General features: G+C 41.3%; 1 protein-coding gene across 2 annotated transcripts in view; it reads left to right on the forward strand.

The window, feature by feature from the left end:
* Positions 1-18,663, forward strand: part of ZNF385B (zinc finger protein 385B) — a 1,204,911-nt gene that overhangs the window by 10,289 nt on the left and 1,175,959 nt on the right. The gene's annotated exons all lie outside the window — the stretch shown is intronic.

Here is an 18,663-nt window from a genome sequence, read left to right on the forward strand (position 1 = left end):
TGTTAGACCAATTTGATTTTATCCTGGAATCCATGTACTACTAATTGGTAGTTCCCCACTGCTGTAGGATATCCCTCAAGTGACTAAACCTCTCTGAAGCCTCAACCCAGTATTACAAAGCATTCAGCACCTGGAAGCATCTCTATATAACTCCCAACCTGGCCATTGCTGTTAGACCAATTTGATTTTATCCTGGAATCCATGTACTACTAATTGGTAGTTCCCCACTGCTGTAGGATATCCCTCAAGTGACTAAACCTCTCTGAAGCCTCAACGCAGTATTACAAAGCATTCAGCACCTGGAAGCATCTCTATATAACTCCCAACCTGGCCATTGCTGTTAGACCAATTTGATTTTATCCTGGAATCCATGTACTACTAATTGGTAGTTCCCCACTGCTGTAGGATATCCCTCAAGTGACTAAACCTCTCTGAAGCCTCAATGCAGTATTACAAAGCATTCAGAACCTGGAAGCATCTCTATATAACTCCCAACCTGGCCATTGCTGTTAGACCAATTTGATTTTATCCTGGAATCCATGTACTACTAATTGGTAGTTCCCCACTGCTGTAGGATATCCCTCAAGTGACTAAACCTCTCTGAAGCCTCAACGCAGTATTACAAAGCATTCAGCACCTGGAAGCATCTCTATATAACTCCCAACCTGGCCATTGCTGTTAGACCAATTTGATTTTATCCTAGAATCCATGTACTACTAATTGGTAGTTCCCCACTGCTGTAGGATATCCCTCAAGTGACTAAACCTCTCTGAAGCCTCAACGCAGTATTACAAAGCATTTAGCACCTGGAAGCATCTCTATATAACTCCCAACCTGGCCATTGCTGTTAGACCAATTTGATTTTATCCTGGAATCCATGTACTACTAATTGGTCGTTCCCCACTGCTGTAGGATATCCCTCAAGTGACTAAACCTCTCTGAAGCCTCAACGCAGTATTACAAAGCATTCAGCACCTGGAAGCATCTCTATATAACTCCCAACCTGGCCATTGCTGTTAGACCAATTTGATTTTATCCTGGAATCCATGTACTACTAATTGGTAGTTCCCCACTGCTGTAGGATATCCCTCAAGTGACTAAACCTCTCTGAAGCCTCAACCCAGTATTACAAAGCATTCAGCACCTGGAAGCATCTCTATATAACTCCCAACCTGGCCATTGCTGTTAGACCAATTTGATTTTATCCTGGAATCCATGTACTACTAATTGGTAGTTCCCCACTGCTGTAGGATATCCCTCAAGTGACTAAACCTCTCTGAAGCCTCAACGCAGTATTACAAAGCAATCAGCACCTGGAAGCATCTCTATATAACTCCCAACCTGGCCATTGCTGTTAGACCAATTTGATTTTATGTATGTGTCTTAAGTACCCTCTACTTTATTTAACTTTGCTTAGACCTGTTGAACTGGGCCAGCACACTCGCAGATCCTACCTATCTAACCTACATAGGCCATCTTATCTCCCACCAAGTAGATTGTCCTGTGTACCCTATAATTTTGGTCTTTCCCCCCTTATGCCACTAGAGGGCAGCAGAATACTGTGATTCACTTTCAGATCTGCTGAGCTTTTCACCATATCTTGCACCCAAGTGGATCTGTAAGACAGTATTTTTGCAATCTATGAGTCACAGAATATAGGTAACTTGTCTTTTTACAGCAAACTATTGCCTATAATTACTCTTACAACTCCTACTTTAAGGTGCTCCTTTATCTGCCTGCTACACTTCAGCGATATGCTGCCTGCAAGGGCTGATTGGCTCCACACAATCGACTGATTTGGTTCTGCCCCGCTCCCCTACCCTACCCCCATATCCCACCCACCCCCAGTGTCCCTACACTTATACTTACCTAACCACACCTCCTCCAAAAACCATCCTATCACCTTTAACTACTTATTTCAGCAACTCGTTCCTGTCCCTCCCTAACTTCCTTTATCTACCACCACTCGTTAATTACTATACCTCATCCCTCTACATTCTAATTGAATCACTTCCCACTATCCCTGACACCTACCTTTCACCCTACCTCCTAGGACTTAATATCCTCACAGCAATATGTCTCTTTTATCTAAAACTACAGTACATAACCTAATAATCTTATACATATGCTCTTTATGCTTAACCTTTTGTTATTTCCTTACATCTTATGAAAGAGCTAACTATTTCCACTTTACTACCTGCCACAGACAAACAGCTTTTCAGAATCCTAGTCATACTTACACTCACTCAAACATTATAAGTACCCCCAACTACTTATTACCCAAATTTCATAGACATACACACATTAACTTTAATAATCCTAACATAAGGAAGCTCAAATATCTAACCGACTTTACATGTAAACCATCACTTGAACTACAAATACCAATCCTATGTGATGGTGACATCCACCCTAACCCAGGACCATCTAATAACTTCTCTGACACAACCTACAATACTTTACACCTTAACCCACCTATACTAACAACTGCTTCTAATACCTTACTAATCGGACATCTGAATATCCGAAGCATTAATAATAAGATTGTCCATCTCCATGCCCTCCTAGACACCCACTCCTTTGATATTCTCTGTCTTACTGAAACTTGGCTGAAACCTGGTACTAAAGACAATGAAATACTTCCCCCTGGATACAATATTTTGAGAATGGACCGCTTAAAACATAAGGGTGGGGGAGTAGCGCTTCTATTTAAAAATGTATTAAATATCTCTTCTCAACCTGCCATCCCGTTAAATGATGATAAAGCGGAGATCCTTACTTCTAAACTTCAACTAAACAATAAAAAATTGTTGTATATTATCTGTATCTACCTTCCTCCTGACAATAACTACACTAAAATTGAAACTATCCTAAGTTGTATATCTTCTTCTTACCCACAAGAAACTATCATTCTAGGTGACTTTAATTGTGACTGGTCTTCTGTTAATTCGAATAACCCCTCATCCCATATAAATCTTCATGGCTTCACTCAGACAATTAATAATCCCACAAGAATCAATAAACCCAATAACAAAGAAAGTATTTTAGACTGGATCCTAGTTAACAAACTGCAACAAACTTACAAAGTAGGAACTTTGCCTGATGACGTAAGTGATCATTACTTAACTTACATCATTAGACAAAAAAATGACACTAATTATACTCCTACCTACAGAGTCTCACGCAGCAACAAATACTTTAACCCATTATCATTCCAAAATGAACTAAAAGCTTGTAACTGGAATCCTCTAAAAACCCTAACTCTTGAAGATGCTACTAATTACTTTAACAACAAATTCCTAGCTATCCTTGACCAACATGCTCCAATACGATCCATCAGAGTTAAATCTAAACCTGCCCCCTGGCTGTCCAAAGAGACAAGACAAAAAATACTCCTTAGAAATAAATCTTGGGCTAAATGGAGAACTACAAAGACTATTTCTGACCATCAAACCTTTAGACAGTTAAGAAATAGCACTAAAAAAGCTGTATTTTTGGATAAAAAGAATTATTACTGTAAACTACAACAAACTCACTACAACAACCCCAAGAGGTTCTGGTCAACCCTAAATTCTCTCCTACACCCAGGCTGCTCTAGTCCACCCTTACCATCAGGGGCTGAAATGTATTCCTCAGACCAAACTGCCAATGCCTTTAACACCTTTTTCACAGACACCATTAAGTCTTTAGCAAATAAACTTACTATAGAGAAATCACACACCCCCACCAGTCTACCTGCAAATCTCCCCATATTTCAAATAAAACCTGTCTCTACTTCCTACATCCTGAAACTCATCCTAAAACTCAAACCCTGTACCCCATCAGCAGATCAGTTACCATCTGAATACCTTCAAAAAGCAGCCGAAGCAATAGCTTATCCTATATCCCTCCTTATAAATAGAACCATAACAGAAGGAACCATCCCTGCTATCTGGAAAGTTTCCCACATAATCCCTTTACATAAAGGAGGCAGCTCAAAAGAGTATTCTAACTTCAGACCTATAGCTCTCCTATCTCCCCTTGCAAAAATAATGGAGAAATGTATTCATCATCAGCTGATGCACCATTTAACTCAATACAATTTACTAGCTAAATGCCAGCATGGCTTTAGGCCATTTCATAGTACTACCACCGCTCTCTTATCATTTACTGAGTGTATCAATAAAACCGCAATAATAGTATCCTAACATCTGCTCTCTTCTTAGACCTGTCAAAAGCCTTTGACATGGTAAACCACCATCTGCTCCTAAAAACCCTTGAATCTCTCTCACTTGATACCAATGCGGTTCAATGGTTTACCTCCTACCTTAGTTACAGGCAACAGGCTGTTCTCTGGGATAACACACTTTCATCTCTTCTGCCAGTCACTCTTGGAGTACCACAAGGTTCCATCCTAGGTCCCCTCCTTTTCTCTTTATTCATAAATGACTTACATGTAGCAATACCTGAAGCCACATGCATTCAATATGCAGATGACTCAACTTCATCTGCTCTGCCAATACCTCCTCTGACCTACAAACCCTAACACAGAACATATTTACCATAGTTGAGGCATGGTTCTTGAAACGCTGCCTACTTTTAAATGCCAACAAAACCAAACTCCTGCTTTTCAGACCTAATAGGAAGTCCCCCCTCACTGACTTCTCTATTACCTCTAATAATGGCACACACATAGTCCCTGACTCTACCACTAAACTTTTAGGTATTACAATTGACAATAACCTCACTTTTGAAAACCACATTAATAACACTATCAAAACTGTAAATAGAAAACTTGGCTCCTTATTTAGAATTAAAAACTTTCTATCTTCACAGGCTAAAATTACACTCGCTCAGTCTCATCTTATTTCCACTCTTTTTTATGCCTCTCCCATATACACTAACTTAAAGAAAAAAAACCTTACTAAACTAGCAAATGCATACAATAGCATTGCTAGATTTGCTACTGGAAATCCATTTAGAACTCACCACTGTCTTAATCTATTACAACTATACTGGTTAGAATTGAACAATACCCTACTAGTCTCCCAACTTACCTTTATACACAGGTTATTTTACCAACCTGAAAATACCCCCATACTTTCAGATCTTATAACTCCCTATTCTAATCTAAATTCACTGCGCTCCTCTAATAAACCTCTTGTGAAGCTAACTAAGTCCAACAACAGTGCAGGCGATTCACTTTTTTCTAACACCATAGGTAAACACTGGAACTCACTACCTACCACTCTAAGTACTATAACATCACCTTTCCTCTTTAAACAAAAACTCAAACAACACCTAAAGACTCTCTGGCTATGCCTATGCATCAATCCTGACTAATCTTATGACTCTATCCCATCTGAAAAACTAGCTCCAAATACCTTTGTTAGTCTCTGTTTCATGTTAATTAAAAATTCCAGTTGGTTACATTTTTTCTTTTGCTTATATATATTTCTCTCTTTGAATATCCTACTAAGTTTAACTCCCCTACTCGTATACTGTAAATAGAAGTAATATGTCCTCTCTAGCATAAACTTTCTCGTATATTTTTTTTGTTTCACCTTAATTCTGTATGTACTTTATTTTACTAATCACTGTATTTTTTTGCTTTTTTTATTGAATTACTTGTTGTACTAACCCAAATGTGGAGCTTTTCTCCCCGGGCCTCTGCTGAAAATGGAAATATATCCAGTTGGACTAGCCCGGTAAACAAATGTAAAATAAAAAAAAATAAAAATAAATAAAAATCTGCCAATATTTGTATTAAACACTGGTTAGCACTGGTTGTCTAAGTTTGCAGATGACTGCAAGCTAGGAGCAGTCACTGAACCCACAAATGACTTAGACATCCTGCAGGAAGGTTTGCCTTAAGTAAATAACTAGTGCTAAAATCATGGACTGAAACTAAATGCCAAAAAATGCATTATTCTATCCTTTGTGAAGTTTTCTACCCCAGGGAACTACCTTACTGACAGTATACCCCTAAGAGTTGAACTAGTTGCTCAGGATTTGGGAACAGATGTGGAAAGTGACCTTTCAGTCAACATTTGTAAGAATGTTCCAGTTTAAAAATAAAGGGTTTGTGTCTAGATCTGCAGATGTCATTGTCTCCCTTTATTCAGCCCTTACTATGCCAATCATTGAGTAAAATATTTTGTTTAACATGTACCTGTCCAGACACATGCAACAACTGGAAAACCCACAGAGATACGTTAGTAAAATGATACAATGCATAAACAATATGTCCTACATGGACCGACTCAAAGCCCTGTCTCTATACTCAGTATCCTTCCAGACTGCTAAGAGATGATCTGTGTCTGTCATACAAAGTATCTTCAAGCCCAGTACTGATGGACCTACTGCACATCAGCAAGTCAAAAAGGCACTAAAATACACAGACTAGTGATCTAAACCTCTTCTGCAGCAGCAACAGAACAGTTTGGAGGGACAAGAGTACCCTTGCTTTGGAACAGACTCCCAATTCATGTAAAACAAAGTTCATCCCTGTCCATATTCAAGTGCTACTTGGATCTATGGATGGGTAATAGAAACTTTACTTCAGGACTGCCCCCTCTACTACTAATGGACAGAGGCAGTTCCTAAATGCTTTATTCCATGCATGGGCCTCCTCAAGTTATCTGTGATATGATCCCAGTTATTCTCACTCAAAGTAATATAATTATTGACTATGAGATGGGTAAGGCCACATCTAAAACCAAATGGGATAGGTTAATTCAAGCAACAAAAGGCAAACTGGCTATACTTAAAATGGCCCCCAAGGGGAACTAGCTTAGTAAGTAACCATGAACCTGTAGTCTTTATAAGAAGCTGCAATCTGAGACCCACCAAAGTACATCTTACAAACACGGAAATTTAGGCAGCAATGATGGAATATTCAGTACTGGATCATTCTCTCATTACTGGTTCAGTTTGATAGGAAAATATAAGATCATAGAAAAATAATTTGAACTCGTTATACGTGCTAATCATGTACTATTAAATATTTCTTTCAATTTTGTGTAATAAGCTTTATGTAACTGAGTTATAGCTGACAATGAGCCTTTGGGTTTATTTTATTTACCTTAAATTGTTTATTTCTTAAATAAATAAATAGCTGATTAAGCTTGAAAAAACATACTTATCAAGAAATGGTAAGAAGGTTGTCTCAGTGAATTAAGCTCTCTGCTCCACTGTTGTCTGCCGTTTTCTGTATTTTTAGTGGTTTTCCTGTTTTCTCCTGCTTCCCCAAATCATGCCAGCTGACTGGCTACTCTAAATAATCTGTAAATATTCATTTTTCATTAATCTTATGGCTGTCCATGGTTGAAAATTCTCAGAAATGAAAAAGTTCAGTTATCTGATTAACAGATAAATGAAATAATCTAAACCCACCAGCTGCACATAAACTGATCATCTTTACTGTCAGACTTAAAAAATGATCAGGCACCCTTCCCTTGCCAATTCTCTACCAGGACAAAATACAGTGTAGTTTGCCTTGCCCTGAATACCAACCCCGGCAGAGAAGCAGCTGTGATGTATCAAGAGCTAGCAGTTGCCATGGCCCTCGGTTTACTTCTGTGGACCACTGCGGATTGAAATATTATATATTAACATATTTAGAATAGCATTCAGGAGCAGATTTTATGACATCATTCAGTTGCTGGCCTTGGAAGTGAAGAAAAGACAGTCAATGGACTGCATCGGTCTAATTTTTCCTGTGTTGGTACATACATCCAGGGGTCTAGCACTCCACCTTACGGATCATGCTAGGATGGTTAGACTTGTTTGTGAACAAGTCTGTCTTTTTCTGATTCATGATTTGTCCATGTAAGGTGTCTGTATTTTTATTTGTGAATATTTTATTCTTCAGTCTTACCATAGGATTCATCTTTAGATGATACGAAAAGCTTATTCAGTCACAGCTCTGTTTGAAACTGTTGATGATTTTACTTGAGTACCTTGGTCATTGCAGCATTTCCCATTCAGATTATTTGTTTCATAACCCTTGTTCAGACCCTATCCAATTATGCCTCACTACCTTCCTGCTAATACCTTTCCTATTAAATTGTAAATGTTCTAGTCCAATGAAGGTAGCAAGGTGAGAGGATGCTTCTAAATGGAGCTGTAGGTCCTGTTTAAAGAAAATACCTAAATGATTAGTAGAAAAATCTAATTTCATTGTCCATAGCTTTGTATTGGAGAATTCCAACTTCTCTGATCCAGAACATGATTATCAGGAACATGGCAAGATAGGACTGGTGATAAAGAGACTGGTAGTGACTTAAGTAGTGTGCTAGAAACCATGGGGGGATGAGACTGGTAGTGACTTAAGTAGTGTGCTAGATACCATGGAGGGATAAGAGACTGGAAGTGACATAAGTAGTGTGCTAGATACCATGGAGGGATAAGAGGCTGGTAGTGACTTAAGTAGTGTGCTAGATACCATGGAGGGATAAGAGACTGGTAGTGACTTAAGTAGTGTGCTAGATACCATGGAGGGATAAGAGACTGGTAGTGACTTAAGTAGTGTGCTAGATACCATGGAGGGATTAGAGACTGGTAGTGACTTAAGTAGTGTGCTAGAAACCATGGAGGGATAAGAGACTGGTAGTAACTTAAGTAGTGTGCTAGATACCATGGAGGGATTAGAGACTGGTAGTGACTTAAGTAGTGTGCTAGATACCATGGAGGAATAAGAGACTGGAAGTGATATAAGTAGTGTGCTAGATACCATGGAGGGATAAGAGACTGGTAGTGACTTAAGTAGTGTGCTAGAAACCATGGAGGGATAAGAGACTGCTAGTGATTTAAGTAGTGTGCTAGATACCATGGAGGGATTAGAGACTGGTAGTGACTTAAGTAGTGTGCTAGATACCATGGAGGGATAAGAGACTGGAAGTGACATAAGTAGTGTGCTAGATACCATGGAGGGATAAGAGACTGGTAGTGACTTAAGTAGTGTGCTAGATACCATGGAGGGATAAGAGACTGGTAGTGACTTAAGTAGTGTGCTAGATACCATGGAGGGATTAGAGACTGGTAGTGACTTAAGTAGTGTGCTAGATACCATGGAGGGATAAGAGACTGGTAGTGACTTAAGTAGTGTGCTAGATTCCATGGAGGGATAAGAGACTGGTAGTGACTTAAATAGTGTGCTAGATACCATGGAGAGATAAGAAACTGGTAGTGACTTAAGTTGTCTGCTAGATACCATGGAGGGTTAAGAGGCTGGTAGTGACCTAAGTAGTGTGCTAGATACCATGGAGGGATAAGAGACTGGTAGTGATTTAAGTAGTGTGCTAGATACCATGTATTGATAAGAGACTGGTAGTGACTTAAGTTGTCTGCTAGATACCATGGAGGGATTAGAGACTGGTAGTGACTTAAGTAGTGTGCTAGATACCATGGAGGGATAAGAGACTGGAAGTGACATAAGTAGTGTGCTAGATACCATGGAGGGATAAGAGACTGGTAGTCACGTAAGTAGTGTGCTAGATACCATGGAGGGATAAGAGACTGGTAGTGATTTAAGTAGTGTGCTAGATACCATGGAGGGATAAGAGACTGGTAGTGACTTAAGTAGTGTGCTAGATACCATGGAGGGATAAGAGACTGGTAGTGACTTAAGTAGTGTGCTAGATACCATGGAGGGATAAGAGACTGGTAGTCACGTAAGTAGTGTGCTAGATACCATGGAGGGATAAGAGACTGGTAGTGACTTAAGTAGTGTGCTAAATACCATGGAGGGATAAGAGACTGGTAGTGACTTACGTAGTGTGCTAGATACCATGGAGAGACTGGTAGTGACTTAAGTAGTCTGCTAGATACCATGGAGCAATAAGAGACTGTTAGTGACTTAAGTAGTGTGCTAGATACCATGGTTCATAGGTTCATACGAGGCTATCTGCCCTAGGGCATTTATAAGCCTAGCCAGAATGTGTTTGGCTTTCGCCACCCATTTTAAATTTATTTTGCTATGCCCTTTTTCGAGGTTAGTATACTGTGCCTCTGTCTAACAGTGACACAGAAGTGATACCCGGGGTAAACCTACAATCTCCCATCCACTCATCAAGATTCCTCTTGAAGAGAGTCAATGAGGGACTCTGCCTAACCTGGACTGGGATTTTATTCCAGAGTGAAGGGAGCCTCTGGGTTATGAATCTGTCCCTCCAGCATGTCCTATTTATTTCAGTGCTGAGGTTCAAGTCTCTCGAGCACGTAGCTCGATGGGATTTTGATTTTCTGAGGTGCAGCATGTCCATTAATTCTGGGTTGGACATGGCTTTATACGTCAGGCACAGATCGCCTCTAAACAGGCGGTATGCCACTGAGTAGAGCTGGAGTTTCTTTAACTGGGCAGCATATGGCATCTGTTTGAGCCCTTTGATCCTCTTGGTGAGGTACTTTTGGGGTCTTTCCAGTTGCTGCAGGTGTCTGGTAAGGTACATCCCAAAAGGGGCATTGTACTCAATTATGGGCCTGATGAGGGATGAGTAAAGAGGCACGATGACCTCCCCTGATCTAGATGTGAATCCATTCATGATTAGGTGGGCTATATAAAATGTTTTTCTAACCACTTTGGCCACGTGGTTGTCAAATGAGATATTGCTATCAACTTAGGTCCCCAGATCCCTAATTACTTCTTCTGTACTTAATGGATTACCACCTATGTGGTAATTTGTGGGCACTTTGTTTTTGCCAAAGGGGATGACTATACACTTTTTGGCATTTAGCTTGAGGCCATGGCTCTGGCACCAGTTGTCTGTTTCTATGAGGCCCTTTTGGAGGATGCTTGTGTCGGCTGGAGAGTCGATTATGGCACCCAGTTTGCAGTCATCTGCGAACTTGGTCAGCCACAGTCTTTCCGTGTTGGCCTGTACCTCCGAGAAATATATACCGAACAAGAGAGGTCCCAGGACTGAGCCTTGTGGGACACCACTTGTAACTGGTTTGGAGTCTGACATGGCTCCAGCAATTCTAACCATGTGGGTTCTGTCCTTGAGCCAGTTTGCAATCCATCTAGTGACATACGGGTTTATATTTAAGCTGGTGAGCTTATCTATAATGCCCGAGTGGGGTATTGTATTGAAGGCTTTTGCGAGGTCCAGGTAGGCTGTGTGGACCACCTTCCCCTCGTCAATGGCCTTGGTGACTGTTTCAAAGAAATCAACCAGGTTTAAGAGGCAGGATCTGCCCTTAACAAAGCCGAACTGGGTAGGATCCAGTGTCTGTAGGTCCCCAATATCTTTATTTATGAGGTCCATGATGATCCTTTCCATAGCTTTGCAGACAAAGCTAGTCAGGCTTATGGGGCGATAGTTTCCAGGATCCGTTGAGGCACCACCTTCATGGAGAGGGACCACTGTTGCAGTACGCCACTCTTTGGGTACATATCCTGTAGTAAGGCTGAGATTGAACAGTAGTTTTATGTTTGGGTTTAGCTCTTCTTGGAGTTCATGTAGGATGCAGCCCGGGACACCGTCTGGTCCCATTGATGCTGTATTTTTTGCTTTGGAGAAGGCAGCTCTTACCTGAGCATCTGAGATGTCAGAGGGCAGCACTCTGCTTGGATAGATATTTGCCCTTTTGGTGGGGAGGGGGGGGGAGATGTTTGCGCTGAACCTGTCAGCTAGGATGTTGGCAATGTCTGTGGGTTCAGTGTATTTTTTGCCATTTTGGACTAATTCTGAGCATATCTGGGAATTACCACTCAGGTTCCTAACATAACTAAAGAAAGCCTTGTGATTATCCTTAGTGTCCTGTGCAATTTTTCTCTTGAAGCTGGCCATAGACAATTTTATGAGTGCCCAGGGATAAGAGACTGGTAGTGACTTACGTAGTACGCTAGATAACATGGAGGGATAAGAGATTGGGAGAGACTTAAGTAGTGTGCTAGATACCATGGAGGGATAAGAGACTGGTAGTGACTTAAGTAGTCTGCTAGATACCATGGAGGGATAAGAGACTGGTAGTGACTTAAGTAGTGTGCTAGATACCATGGAGGGATAAGAGACTGGTAGTGACTTAAGTAGTCTGCTAGATACCATGAAGGGATAAGAGACTGGTAGTGACTTAAGTAGTGTGCTAGATACCATGGAGGGATAAGAGACTGGTAGTGACTTAAGTAGTCTGCTAGATACCATGGAGGGATTAAAGACTGGTAGTGACTTAAGTAGTCTGCTAGATACCATGGAGGGATAAGAGACTGGTAGTGACTTAAGTAGTGTGCTAGATACCATGGAGAGATAAGAGACTGGTAGTGACTTAAGTAGTCTGCTAGATACCATGGAGGGATAAGAGACTGGTAGTGACTTAAGTAGTGTGCTAGATACCATGGAGGGATAAGAGACTGGTAGTGACTTACGTAGTACGCTAGATACCATGGAGGGATAAGAGACTGGTAGTGACTTAAGTAGTGTGCTAGATGCAATGGAGGGATAAGAGACTGGTAGTGACTTAAGTAGTGTGCTAGATACCATGGAGGGATAAGAGACTGGTAGTGACTTAAGTAGTGTGCTAGATACCATGGAGTGATAAGAGACTGGGAGAGACTTAAGTAGTGTGCTAGATACCATGGAGGGATAAGAGACTGGTAGTGACTTAAGTAGTCTGCTAGATACCATGGAGGGATAAGAGACTTGTAGTGACTTACGTAGTATGCTAGATACCATGGAGGGATAAGAGACCGGTAGTGACTTAAGTAGTGTGCTAGATACCATGGAGGGATAAGAGACTGGTAGTGACTTAAGTAGTCTGCTAGATACCATGGAGAGATAAGAGACTGGTAGTGACTTAAGTAGTGTGCTAGATACCATGGAGAGATAAGAGACTGGTAGTGACTTAAGTTGTCTGCTAGATACCATGGAGGGATAAGAGACTGGTAGTGACTTAAGTAGTGTGCTAGATACCATGGAGGGATAAGAGACTGGTAGTGACTTAAGTAGTGTGCTAGATACCATGGAGAGATAAGAGACTGGTAGTGACTTAAGTTGTCTGCTAGATACCATGGAGGGATAAGAGACTGGTAGTGACTTAAGTAGTGTGCTAGATACCATGGAGGGATAAGAGACTGGTAGTGACTTAAGTAGTGTGCTAGATTCCATGGAGGGATAAGAGACTGGTAGTGACTTAAGTAGTGTGCTAGATACCATGGAGGGATAAGAGACTGGTAGTGACTTAAGTAGTGTGCTAGATTCCATGGAGGGATAAGAGACTGGTAGTGACTTAAGTAGTGTGCTAGATACCATGGAGGGATAAGAGACTGGTAGTGACTTAAGTAGTGTGCTAGATTCCATGGAGGGATAAGAGACTGGTAGTGACTTAAATAGTGTGCTAGATACCATGGAGAGATAAGAAACTGGTAGTGACTTAAGTTGTCTGCTTGATACCATGGAGGGTTAAGAGGCTGGTAGTGACCTAAGTAGTGTGCTAGATACCATGGAGGGATAAGAGACTGGTAGTGACTTAAGTAGTGTGCTAGATACCATGTATTGATAAGAGACTGGTAGTGACTTAAGTTGTCTGCTAGATACCATGGAGGGATAAGAGACTGGTAGTGACTTAAGTAGTCTGCTAGATACCATGGAGGGATAAGAGACTGGTAGTGACTTAAGTAGTGTGCTAGATACCATGGAGGGATAAGAGGCTCCTCACTCTCCTGCAGACATGCCCATGTACAAGAGATAAAGAAGACTTCCAAAGACAATAGTGGAGGGATTACATTGGCAGAATATTTCTCACATGAGCTTAGTTGGTCTGTTGGACTTATCTGAATACTTAATATTTGTGTGGAGTAAATGCTGACCTTTTGAGGGACAGTATATGGGTCACTTTTAATGTGCTATTGTAAGATGTTTTGAAGTATTAACTTCAATCATTTTATGCTTACAGTTTTGTCTGACTGATGCCATCGGCCTCTTATTCACATTTTATTTTAGTTTGTGTGTTGTGATAGAACAAGAGGACTGGGAAAGCAGTGTGTTCATGTGTAGCTTTTGCACTTAAAGTATCCTAACGGATATTAAAATTCAGGAGAAAGCACTCTATATTCCTTGTTTAGTACAGATAACACTGCAGTGTTAGCTACAGCTTCATCATCTATCTTCTTCTTGAGTCTTGACAGCTTTTGTGAGCACATGTAGGGTACAGTAGTTTCTCACCACTAAATTAAAATGGACTTGTGCAGTATTCCTTAAAGTGTCAGATGGTGATTTAGACATGTAAGTGTAGTGAGTACATCAAATTAACAAGTGCAGGAAGAGTGACTCAGTGAACATTACATTTTCAAATTCAACAGAGTTAACTCATGTTTTGATTTGTCCATGGTCAGGGTGGCTTTGTTGGAGGAAAATCTAATTTTCTAGTTATACACTATAGTTGTAAAGGCTAGATATGGTGTCGGGCTAACAGTGCTGTTTTCAGCAGTGTACATATTGTATTCAGTATGAGTGTACTTTCTTTAAGATGCATATCTATCTAGTCTCATTGTATTTATGGCAAGATTCAGTACTGATGTTATGCTTATTTGGTGATTAGACTATTAGGGTAAGTAGCATTATCAACCAAAGCAGAATCGGATGCAAAGAGAACTGGGGGAGGGAAATGCTGCAGATACTGCTTTGCATGAGAGGAAGCAATATGGTCTTCATACCTCCCAACATCCTTGAGCAAGAAATTTGGACAAAGCCAAAGATAATGGGGGGACAAAGGCCTAAAACTAGGGACAGATTTTAAACATTGCTCTAATAGGCTTAGAACATTAGCGGAATAACAGGATGTGAAGTTGTTCTATTTCGCCTTCATTCTCACTGATGTGTTCGGAGGCGATCCTCGGCTCTGACTCGGCCAAATGCTAAAGCTCAAGGTCTTCAAACAGCTCATGGCCTACTCCCTATCCCATGATGCAATAATGCTTCCCTCAGATCCTGTTTGCTGCTGCAACAGATCGGGTGTTCGTCAAACAGCTCTGGCCAGTATTATCAAACTTTTGATATTTGTCTAAACTAAAAATTTCATTCCTGTTCATTGTTAGTTGTTAGATTACAGTTAGCTACTTGAGACACTTGTCTCTTTTGTTAGAGTGCTTTTTTTCCTTTTCTTGAGGCTGTTTATTTTTAGGCCCTTTTTTCTATAAGTGAACTAGAATAGTTAGATTTACATTACATAACTTACTCCCTATCCATTATATGTAGCCCGTTTTTTTATTAGGGCATTAATAATATCTTTGCTGTTATTGCTATTACTTGCAAATACTTTTTATTCAACCCTGCATTTTTTATTAGGGTTGTATAATAGTTGTTGAACAGTTTGGTGTGTTTCATAGTTATTTTAGTTGTTATAGTTAGTCTTAGAGACCCTCCTTTATTAGGGTTATTTCTTATATAGATATTATCTGTGTGCTGTGTGTTTTATATATATATATATATATATATATATATATATATATATATATATATATATATATATATATATATATATATATATATATAGTTATATATAGAACTAGAGTTATGTCTGAGAGAGTTAAGTCTGGGTTTAAAAAAATTCCAAAATGTGGACAGAAGATGTCAGTTACAGATGGCCATACAAATTGTGTTTACTGTTTAGGTGAGCTTCACCTACAGGAAAATTGTGCCATCTGTCACTCTTTTAGCTCTCATGTTCTTCATGAAAGCAAGAGTAAACTGATAGCAAGAGGTCTCTTGAAATCTTCTTTTCAAGAAGTCTTAGACAAGGACAAGCCTACTAAATCTCCAATTACTGGGTCTACAAGCTCTTCGTCGGAGTCAGAATTGAGAAATGGCTCATTGACTTCAAAAGCAACTAAATCTAGCAAGACTGCCACCTTGGCACCTAAACTTATGGAGCCGGAGGTAATTGTGGTCAGTGGGAGCTTGTCCTAAGCCATGGAGCCGGTCTCTCTCACTTTAAAATCTCCTATTTTCCAGTGTGAGACATCGTCCATTGCTTCCCAGTCCGCAAGATTATCGGATAAGGATGTGGATCAAGTGGTACAGAGACTTCTGCAGTCATAGGCACTAGCCAAAATTCTGTCGGGTCCGACCCTTAGGGCTTTGGAATCTCCCCAGACTCACCCGTTTCTTCGATTCCTCCTCCGATTCGACTCGAAATTTCAGAGCTGGAGTATTTGGAACCGATGATTGTGGAACCATCGGAGCTGACACCCAATGGTCTTTCTGTTCTGACTACTCTGACCTCTTTGATTTCCACCTTAGAGTCTAGGAGCCAACACTCACCAGTCGGGTCCAAAGAGGATAGTCATACCGATCTTTCAGTTCCAACTTTGCCTCTCAGGACCTTGGCTCGGGTGAGCTCAGCACCTACCTCGAGCTCGGAGCCAACAGTTTCAGCACCATGGAGACTTCCTGTTTCTATGGCGTCTTTTTGGACCAGAGCCGCGGGGCCTTTGATGCCATGAGGACAGTGTTGTCCCCTCGGGCACCCATGTCATCTGTACCAGCAATCTCCTCCCCTAAAGTTCCTGTGTCTGCCTCTCCTTCACTGATCCCTCAAAAGTGTAGGTACCCGTAGTCTCAGGTCCCCCCATAGGGTGAGCCCTGTTCTTCCGGGACCTCCCCAGAAGCTCCCTCTGAGGAGGTTCCCAGGGAAAGAACTTGCAAGAGAAAGCATCTGGATTCCTCACAAGAATCCATCACATCAGATACTGACTTAGATGAGTCAGAAGGGTTCCCACAGTCCCCCTCCGAAGATATCTCTTTTGGTTATATCTTAGAAATCCTAAAACAGAGGGATGGCTGGAATCCCCTTAACCCTACTGATGATGAGTCTATACTCCTGAAGGCTTTTGGGTCTCAACTCTCCACCTCTTGAGTGACTCTGCATTTCGATGAGTTAATGGACCTCCTCTCTCGGAAGGCATGGGAGTCCCCGGATACCATAGAACCACTCCCTCAGAGGCCAAATAAATGTATTAAGTCATCTCAGGACAAGGCTTTCCTTACCAAAGGAGTACCCGTTGATGCTATGGTGGTGGCAGAGGTCACTAAGAAGGCGCTATCAGAGACCTCCACATCTGTTCATCCTCCTAATAGAGATTCTAGGATCATGGACAGATACGGAAAGTGCATGTTTAGTTCAGTGGAATTTACTCTTCGATCCCTGAACTATCTCACACATTTCATCAGACTACACAGAGATCTCATTAAGGAGTAGGAGATACTCTTCAGGGTGTGGTAGCTGCGGGGGTCTCAGATAAGGTAACCTCCCAGCTTGCTACCCTAAATTCCCTTATAAACTCTTCCATGCGCCTGATGTCATATGTAGCAAATGAAATGAGTCGGGCAGCGGGTACAGGAATTGCTCTTAGGAGACACTCCTGGATGTGCTTATGTTCCTTTGCGAAGCCCTACAAGTCATCCTTTGTAAACACCCCCTTTGATGGTTCATCACTTTTTGGATTGAAAGTGAAGGAAACGCTTGCCAGGTGTGAGCAAGATGGAAAGACTCTGTCTACCGTAGGAATCCATTTTTCCACTCCTACCAAACCTTATCCTAAAGGTCAGAAAAGTGGAAAAATGTGGTTCCATAAAGCCCAAGGAGCTTTCTTTGACACATGTGGTGAAACCCCATCTAGAGGCAGAGAAGGGGGAAATAATGGGAGACACCACGCAGCAGAGGTGGCCCGCAGAACCAGGGTGATGGGGGTCAGTTCTTTGGCAAGCCCAACCAGCGCTCCTGAATGGAGGCCTGCATGTCCATCTCTGGATCAGTCGGCAGACACTTATCTTTGTACCCAGACACCTGGCTAAAAATGACAAAAGATCAGTGGGTACAAAGCATAATATCTAGACGATACACTATTCCCTTTACTACTGCTCCAACCCCTGTGAAAAAAATCCAAGATATTCTACCCAATTACAGGGAACAGGCAACCATAGAGATTACAAGGTTACTAGAAAAAAAGATTCAGCCAACCAGTCCCAGCAGACCAGAGAGGATCTGGGACTTACTCAAGGTTCAATGTCTCACCAAATCATAATAACAAAGTCATGCAAGAAGGATCTTCTTTGGTGGCTGACCTCTCATCAAGTGACAATAGGATGTCCCTTTGTTCTTCCAACCCCGGTTGCCACTGTGACCACGGATGCCTCCCTGATGGGGGGGGCATTTTCAGGGAAGGACAGCCCAATAGGAGAATCATGAGGCTCATCTGCATATCAATGTCCTAGAGATGAGAGCAGTACTTCTAGCATTGTAGTCCTTTCAAAATTTTCTACCTCCAGGGACTATTGCGATACAGATGGACAATATGTCAGTGGTCTAGTACATAAACAAACAGGGAGGAACCAGATCATACCCCTTATGTTGAGAGGCCTTGAGAGTATGGCAGTGGGCAATTTCCACCCAGCGCTTTCTGATAGCAATGTATATTCTGGGGAGGTCCAATGTGATAGCGGACAAATTGAGCAGAGCAATACTGTCTCCTCAAGACAGAAGAAGTAGCGGAAAGAATATTGCACAGATGGGGCCAACCTTGCTGTGACCTCTTTGCAACCCCTGCCAACACCAAATGCAGCAACTACTTTGCCCTGATCCCCAACTTGGAAGATGCCCCAAGGGATGCACTTGTACACAGTTGGCCTCCGGGACTCCTTTATGCTTTTCCCCCATTTCATCTGATACCCAAATTCTTACAGAAAA

Source organism: Protopterus annectens, chromosome 6.part0, assembly GCF_019279795.1.
Source record: "Protopterus annectens isolate FY-2018-M chromosome 6.part0, PAN1.0, whole genome shotgun sequence".
NCBI lineage: Eukaryota > Metazoa > Chordata > Ceratodontiformes > Protopteridae > Protopterus > Protopterus annectens.